Genomic DNA, 8,664 nt, shown 5'->3' on the forward strand with positions numbered 1-8,664 from the left:
ACAAAAATGTCGAAGGTGAAATCTACCTATGGCTATGGGTAGATAGCAAGACCGTCACAGATGGAATCTGCCTATAGGTATGGGTAAGCAGAAAAATAATGTAGAAAAACTACCAATACTTCATCTGTTCATAGTGTCCCACCCCGTGCAATTCAATATGACATGCTTAAAATAGATTAATATGGTAGCAATCAAAAAGCTTATAATAGTTCGATATAATAGCAAATAATATGCTTATAACAGATCGATTCAGTAGTAAAATTCATGCTTATTATGTGTTCGATTTAATGGTAACATACGACATGTATGCACAATTCTCAAATACAGATACAATAGTCATATGTATTAATCACAATTTGTGCCAATATATATAATATTAATTCTATCAATTAGATCATGATTTCTAACATTATTTATATCATTGGGGCCTTAATTGAATAAAATAAAACACTAAAAATAGTTCGAGTATCATTTAGGGACTAAAATGATCAAATCATAAAATTTTGGGCAAACTTGTAAAATTTGAAAAATAGGGGCACACAGCTATGTGGTCAAGTCGTATGGGATGCTGTAGACCGTGTGGAAGGGTTACACAACTATGTGGCCAAGCTGTGTAACAAACTGAGACCGTGTGGAAATTACAAAATTAACCTACAAAGAAGACACGATTGTATGGCAAGTCGTGTGGAAGGATTTAGGCTATGTGATTCATGAACTATACTAAGGTTTCTAGCGCTCATGACCGTGTGAGGGGTCGTGTGGTCCACACACCTGTGTGGTAGACCATGTGGCCCTAATCTTAGGCACGGTTTGCCCTGATTTACTTATAAAATAGCACACCTTTCACCAGGAGCCCGAATGATGTTCCTCACGTTCAAATTTAATTTTATTCACCTAAATCGAGTCCTTCAAATGACATTTATATACGAGTTAACAATTGATTTCAAGATTTATCACGATTATTGAAAGATTCGGCAAGAACCAAAAAAGATTGATTAATCGAATGTAATATTAGCATCGGATAGAAATATTACGAAAATTTGGGATCTCAACATCAGAAACGAGATGTACTTACCGATTCTTGGCGAAAATAGGGATGCTATTGATAACAATTACAAAACTGATAAAAAGAACGATTGAATGGAGGACGATTTGATTCAGGAAAGCAAAATAATTATCAACAATTAGGATGAAAATATGGTGTAAAGAAAATAGAAAGAAAATAAAAAGAGAACAAATAGAAAGATGAATGGCAAATTCTATTAGGTTTGAAAAGGGGCAAATTGAAATTCTAATTAGGAAAATAAGATAAAAAGATGGTGAAATTCTAATTCTATTAGAATTTTTAGGAAAGGCAAGATATGAATTCTAATTAGGAAAGAATTGATTGAATTCCTAGGGGGCGATTTCCCTAATATTTTCCCAAAATTTGAAATTAAAATGAAAGGGGAGGAGGTGGAGGCTCAAACTTAGGACACTTTTACTCCAAATAATATTTGTATTAGAGTGGTTTTTAACTTAGGTTGCCAAAAATTAAAAGAAAAGATATAGAAGAAGGGTGACTTGAACCTAGGCTTCTAAAGAGAAAACATTAACACCTAACCACTTAGTCTTTGTCTTATTTCTTACTTATTTTAGTCACTTAATTGTATATATTTATTTTGTGCTCAACTTACATTTTCTTTATTAAATTACATATTCTTTATTAGCTTACACATTTACTAAATATTTTTTATTAACTTATTTAACTTTATATTTCTTAGCACATTCCATTTTAGTTTATATATAATAATTAATACTCGTAGTCAGGTCTCCTTATTAATATTTTAATTCATTTCACTCATTTTCCAATTAGGTCCTAACTCAATTAAAATAACTATTTTCAAATTAAACCTCATAATCAAGTTTTGTTTTAGATTAATTAATATAATAATACATAATTATATTATTTTAATATTTTAATTATTTATTTATGATCCTAATTTTGGTATTCGTTGATTGTAGTCATAAACCAATTAAAAATCTGATTAAGGCAAGTGCACCTATCAATTAGTAGTATAGCTATGGTGAGCAAAGATATCGTTCCCACAAGGACTAAAAGTACTGGTAATTACTATCTGTCTATTATTTAACCGACAAATTGGAGTGATTGATTAAAACTAAAACTAACTAAATTAATTAACTAAAGAACACTGCAAGGAACAAATTAGGAAAATAAACAATTAATAACCAAGGATCGAGACAATACTCAAGAAAGAATCCACCTAGATTTCATCTGTCATTATCAATCTAAATTACGTAATTTCTTCACTTAGTATCTTGATCCGTAGAAATCCCTAAATTATGCTAATATCTCTTTTCAAGACTAAGATCAACTAACTCTAGGTTGATTAATTGATTTTCTTCTAATTAAAAATCCTATTATCGCATTAATTCGATCTATGGATTCCCCTACTAGATTTGACTGTAATCTGATAGATTTATATCATCCTATTTCTAGGATTGCATGCAACTCCACTCAATTATGATAGATCAACTCTTAAACAGGGTCTATTTCTCCTCTAATTTAAGGACATCAAACATGGATTAATAATCCAGAAATATCAAACCAAGAATTAAGCACACATAATTGAGAACAAGATGCAAGTATTTATTGCGCAAAAATAGAAATCAAATAATAGAATCCATCCTGGGGTTCATTTCCTTAGGTATTTGGAAAATTAGTTCATGATAGCAAATAAAAACATTTCAAAGATAGTATAACCACAAGAAACAAAGAAATTCATGATAAACTTCAAAGAAATCAAAAGGAGATCTTCAATCTTGATGGAAATTTGCTTTAGAGTCGGCTCCAATGGTGTTTTTCGAGTTGTTTTCTTGAGTATTTTATGACTACTCTCTCCTCTCTTCTTATCTTTGTCATATATAGGTCTTAGAATGTTGGAAAACCTAAAAATTGCATTTTTTTTCGTGTGCTTGGAGTGCAAATCGTGATTTTGACACGGTCTGGCACATGGCCGTGTTGCAGCCCGTATGGCTCACACGGTCGTGTGCCCAGTCCGTGTGGCCCCTATACCTTGCTTCGATTTTCTGATTTTTGCTCATTTTTCGTTCCTTTTGCTCCCAAATGCTCTCCTAAGTATAGAAACATGAATTTAAAGGATTAAGAGCATAAAATTCACCATTTTACATCGATTAATCATCCAAAAATTCATTAAGAATGAGGCTCAAACATGTTACTTTTAGCATTTATCATCCGTTTCAAACCCTCGGTTTATTTACAACACACAAGGATAATCTTATAAATCAAGGCACGACCACTCTCAATTTTCAAAAACTGATTCTTTTAACCCGATTTTGAGGTGTAACAATTTTGACCACTACCATTATCTCTGCAAAAAAAAAATTCACTTCAACCAATAAAAGCCTACCATATGTCATTTTTTTTACCTACATCATCATTTACATGAAATTAAAAATATATATTAAAAATAATTTTTTTTCATTCTCATTCTCTCTCTCCACTCTTCTAAATTGATATTTAACTATTAAATTTAAAATTATTACTATTAAAAATATCACGTATGAACTTTTAATTGGCGGAACAAAATTAAAATATATTTTAGATACTTAATTTGACAAAAAAAGTTAAATGCCTAACTCAAAAAATTGGTATAATTTCAACGCTTATTGAATTAAGCGTTATTATTATTAGATAAACCATATTGGCGTGAAATCTATAACTAAATTGACTATTAATTTATGTAAGATTTCTGTACACCCTTATTCTATGTGAAAAATTAAAAATAGAAAATATAAAAAAATATTTTTTTAAGAAAAAAATTGCATATCAAGTTGGTAGTTTTCATATGAAATAATTATAAATTTGAGAGATAATTACTAAAAAAATAAAATATTATGTTAAATAATATTTATACCATTTATATGTATGTTAAAATGAAATAAAATTGCTTTTATCATTCTAAATTAGTATCAATTCAGTTAGAAATTTTATAATAATATAAATATATATTAATTTTTATCCTCTATTATTATTATTATTATTATTATTATTATTATTTTAACAATCTTATTATAGGTTCTAATTATATATTTTTTTTGATACAATACTTAAATTTACCTATAGTCCCTCCCCAATTCATTACTAGTAGGATAATGCGCTTCAACATACTCGAACCCACGTCCTCCTACATTGACAATAATACTTATATCAATCGAGTTAAGATTTAACCGGCATCATCTATTACTTTTTTATAGGTGATGAGCTTAAAGATAATTTTTATTCCTCTATTAGCTTATATTTTATTGAGTTTTTATTAGTTAATTTATACATCTCGTTTAATAAATCTAAAGTTTAAAATTCAAAAAAGAAAAAAGAAAGTTTGAAAAATTATGATTTTTTTGGTGAATTGAAAAATTATAATTTATTTTAGATTGAGTGATGCAAAAGTAATATTTTATTTTGGTCAAAGTGGTGACCAATTATGAAAAACCGATGGTACGCCACGACACGAATTTTGGTATCTCTTTCAATCCAATAAGCATCATATTGAATCAACAAGCACATGGGCTGCTTCATTACACAGCAAGCAAAAAAGTTGAAAGTGTCGCTAAACCAGCTTTTCATCTTCAATAATGGCTTCCATGGGTCCTAGCTTTTCATCTTCAATAATGGCTTCCATGGGTCCTCACTTTAGTCTTTGCTTTCGTTACTTCTTAATCTTAGGTTCAGTTTATTTGCCGAGAAAATAATTTAGTTTTTTGGAAAAGTTAATATTTTTTTTGTATTTGGATGAATTTGTGTAAAATATTTTCTATTGTTTGACAGATTTCCTTAAAATATTTTATTAAAGTTGTTTTCAATGAAACAAACATACATTTAAAATTTTTTTTATCTTTTTATTATTTAATTGAGTCTACTAATACCAATGTAAACATATTAATCCTCTGCCATAACTATTCTCACTTTTCTGCTTAATATAGAAAGTGCTAAGAGACACTATACCAAACAGGCTTTTAGCGGCGTTTGTACAAAAAACGCCGCTAAAAATCGAGCATTACCAGCGCTTTCCCAAAAACGCCGCTAAAGATCGAGTATTAGCGGCGCTTATAGGAAAGCGCCGCTAAAAATGATCATTAGCAGCGTTTTTCTAAAAAACGCCGCAAAAAACCTAAGCCCAACGGCGTCGTTTTCAAACCTTGTGGGTCTTTAGCAGCGTTTTCCAAGAAGCGCCGCTAATGCGGAGACCTTTAGCGGTGTTTTTGGTAAAGCGCCGCAAAAACATATTATGTATTTTTTTTTACTTTTTAATTTGTTTGTTTATATTAATTAAAATTCAATATATTTTTAATTGAATATTTGTTAAAAATGGATAAATTTGAAATAATGAGACATTGAAATAATTTGAATTAAAAAACATAGCAAAATATTTGTTAAAAATGAAAAAATTAAAATACTATTAATTAAAAATATTCTAAATTTTTTTGGGTACATGACTGATTTCTTTTTAATTTATATATTAAATAATTTCATATATAATTGTAAAGGATACAATAGTAATAATTTTAAAATATTTATTTTGTATAATTATCATTATATATAGTTTAATATATACACGGTTTAGGGTATATGGTTAATTTAGTAGTTAAGGCCAGTTTAGGAGTTACAATTTTAAGGTTTATAGATTACGGAATATTTAGGGATTATATATGGATTAGATATTCTAGTTTAAGGGTTGTGATTTAAGGGTAATGGGGTATAGGGGTTATGGGTTAGAGGTTAAGAGCTAGTTAGGGATTTAATCGGTTTATGGTTCGGTGTTAGGTTAGGGTTTAGGGTCTAGATTAATTAGTGTGTTTTATTTTATATATTAAATAAGGTTCAGGGGTTAGGGGTTAGAGGTTAGGGGCTGAGGGTTATGAGTTTAGGGTTTTAAGGTTCAGGGTTAAGGGTTTAGGATTTAGGGGTTAAGGGTCGGGTTAGAGTATAGTATTTGATTTAATTTCTGTTTTTAAAATTATATATATTAAATAATAAGGATTAGTAGTTAGTGGTTAGTGGTTAATTGGGGTAATTAGGGTTATGAGTTTGGGATTAGAGGTTTAGAGTTAGAGATTTAGGGTTTAGAGATTTGGGGTCGAGTTAGGGTTTAAGGTTTAGGGTAATTAGTATTTTTTTAATTTATATATTAAATAATTTTTATATAAGTGTGAAAGATATAAAAAAATTATAAACATTATTAATTTTTATATAAGTTTTCATACTAATTGAATATAAAAAATTGAGATTTGGCGGCGTTTATAGCAAAAAACGCCGTTAATATACATTCGAATTTTTGTAAACGGTGCCGTTTCATTAGAATAATTGAATTTTATAGTGGCGTTTAAGCCAAAAAACGCCGCAAATTTATATTCTAAATTTTCTATACGGCATCGTTTAATTTGAGGAATAAACATTTTATACCGGCGTTTTTCGAAAAAACGCCGGAAATATGATTTTAAATATGTCAAAACGATGCCGTTTACGTAAAGAATAATATATTTTTGTGGCGTTTTACTGAAAGCGCCGCAAGTATTTTTGACATTTTAAAAACAATAAAAAAATATAAATCTAAGCCTAACCATATTTTGGACTAGGTGAGTTGTATGGGTAGTGAACATTTCTAATTATCATTTAAAGAGTAAATAACATATATTTTTCTAAAATTTGAAAGGTTTTATATTTTTCGTGATTTAAAATTTTAAAATGAATTTTAAAAGATTTTAAAATTTTTTAAATATTTAAAAAAGATTTTAAACATTTATTTTTATAATATTTATATACTTTTAAAGAAAAGGCCCAACTTTCTCCCTGAAACCCCTAACCTTTAACCCCTAATTTAAATCATAATGATAATTAATCAATATTGAATTAATTCAATATAAATCATAATATTAATTATATAAAGCTTTTAAAATTTATAAAGATATTGATATGGATAGTTTTTTAAAGCTTTTTTTTCCTTCATATTTTAATTTTTTTATTTTCTTACCTAAAAATTATATAAAAATTTTAAAATTTATCTAATTCTTTAAAATATTACTTAATTTTTCAAAATTTATTTATTTAAAATTAATATGAATTATATAATAATTAAATATAAAATTGCTAAAAAGTCAATCATTACCGGCGTTTGGACCAAAAATGCCGCAATTATAAGAATTTTATTTTTGAAAATGGCGTTGTTTGATACAGGAATTTAATTTTTAGTGGCGTTTTTAATAAAAACGCCGCAAAAGTTATACAGTTAGTGGCGTTTTTTGTAAGCGCCGCAAATATTACAATACCAAAACGGACTAAACCGTAAAAAGTTATACAATTAATTATTATTAATGTCTATAGGATATTATTAAGGTGATAGTAAAATTTCATTAAGAAATTTTGATGTTTGCATAAGTAATTATGTAAAACGGACTAAACCGTAAAAAGAGTAAAAATAGAGTTCTATTAGTTAAAAGGGTCAAATGGCTATAGAACTTTAAAGTGAAAAGACTTAGATGGTAATTAGACCATTTTTGTAGTTAGTGGACATTCATGGCAAGGTTTATTTGAAATTTTGATAGTTTTTAAAGAGTAAAATTGTAATTTGGTAATTAAAGTTAAAATTAAACTAAGAAAAGATGTCATCTTCTTTTTTTTTTCTTGTTTCAACTGAATTTGCCATTGGAGAGGAAGCTTTGAATTTGGCCAGGGTTAATCCACTTGGTATGATTTTGAGTTTCGTTTTTAATGGTTTTTATGTTTTCGGGATTGTTGTAGCTTAATCTAGCTAGCTTAGGGATCAATTTGTAAAAATGTTAAAGATTGAGATTTATGCCATGATTGTTCTTAAATGATTTTTGATGTTTAATGTTAGGCTATGAATCTTTGTTGAGGAATAAACAAGTTTTGTAAAGTGGAATTTGATGAAATTTGTATTTAGGGATTTATTTGTAAAAATAGTAAAATATATGTTAAATTTATGAAATAAGGGTTTATTTGGGTTGATATAAGTCCTTAATAAACTTTTTTAGTTTGAATGGGGGGATAGAATGTTTAGATTTCAATTTATGAGCTTAAGGACTAAATTATGAAAAGTTAAAATACTAGGGGAAAAAAATAATTTTTCATAAAATGAATTATGGATTAAAATGATATTTAGAAGCACTCAATTGAATGAAACTATTGTTTTAAATCATGAATGGGTTGACGATCGTGGAAAAGGAAAGATTTCGGAGTAATTTCTATGTCTCGTAATTATTACAATCTAGTCTTGTAAGTTCGTTATATGCTTATTTTGAATTGAATTGAATAACTTAATGATGATATATCTTTGAATTTTATTAATAACTATGTTTAAGTATAGAAGTATGTTGTTATTCAGGCTCTGTGTGATGTGATCTTGTATTCGTTGATGAAATCGAGTCGCTTGTTTCCCAAACGTAAAATTAAATAACAAGGTTTTCGTTTAACAAAAGGGTTGTTTTCAAAGGTTGATAGTTTAAACAAAGAAATTAAATGAATGATAAGTTGATGGATAGTCGAATGTTGAACTTAACAGCAGAAGAATGAACCAATATTAAGAAATAAAGACCTAATTCTTAAAGAGCTATTAAGGTGAAAGA

Source organism: Gossypium hirsutum, chromosome D13 (genome assembly GCF_007990345.1).
Source record: "Gossypium hirsutum isolate 1008001.06 chromosome D13, Gossypium_hirsutum_v2.1, whole genome shotgun sequence".
Taxonomy (NCBI): domain Eukaryota; kingdom Viridiplantae; phylum Streptophyta; class Magnoliopsida; order Malvales; family Malvaceae; genus Gossypium; species Gossypium hirsutum.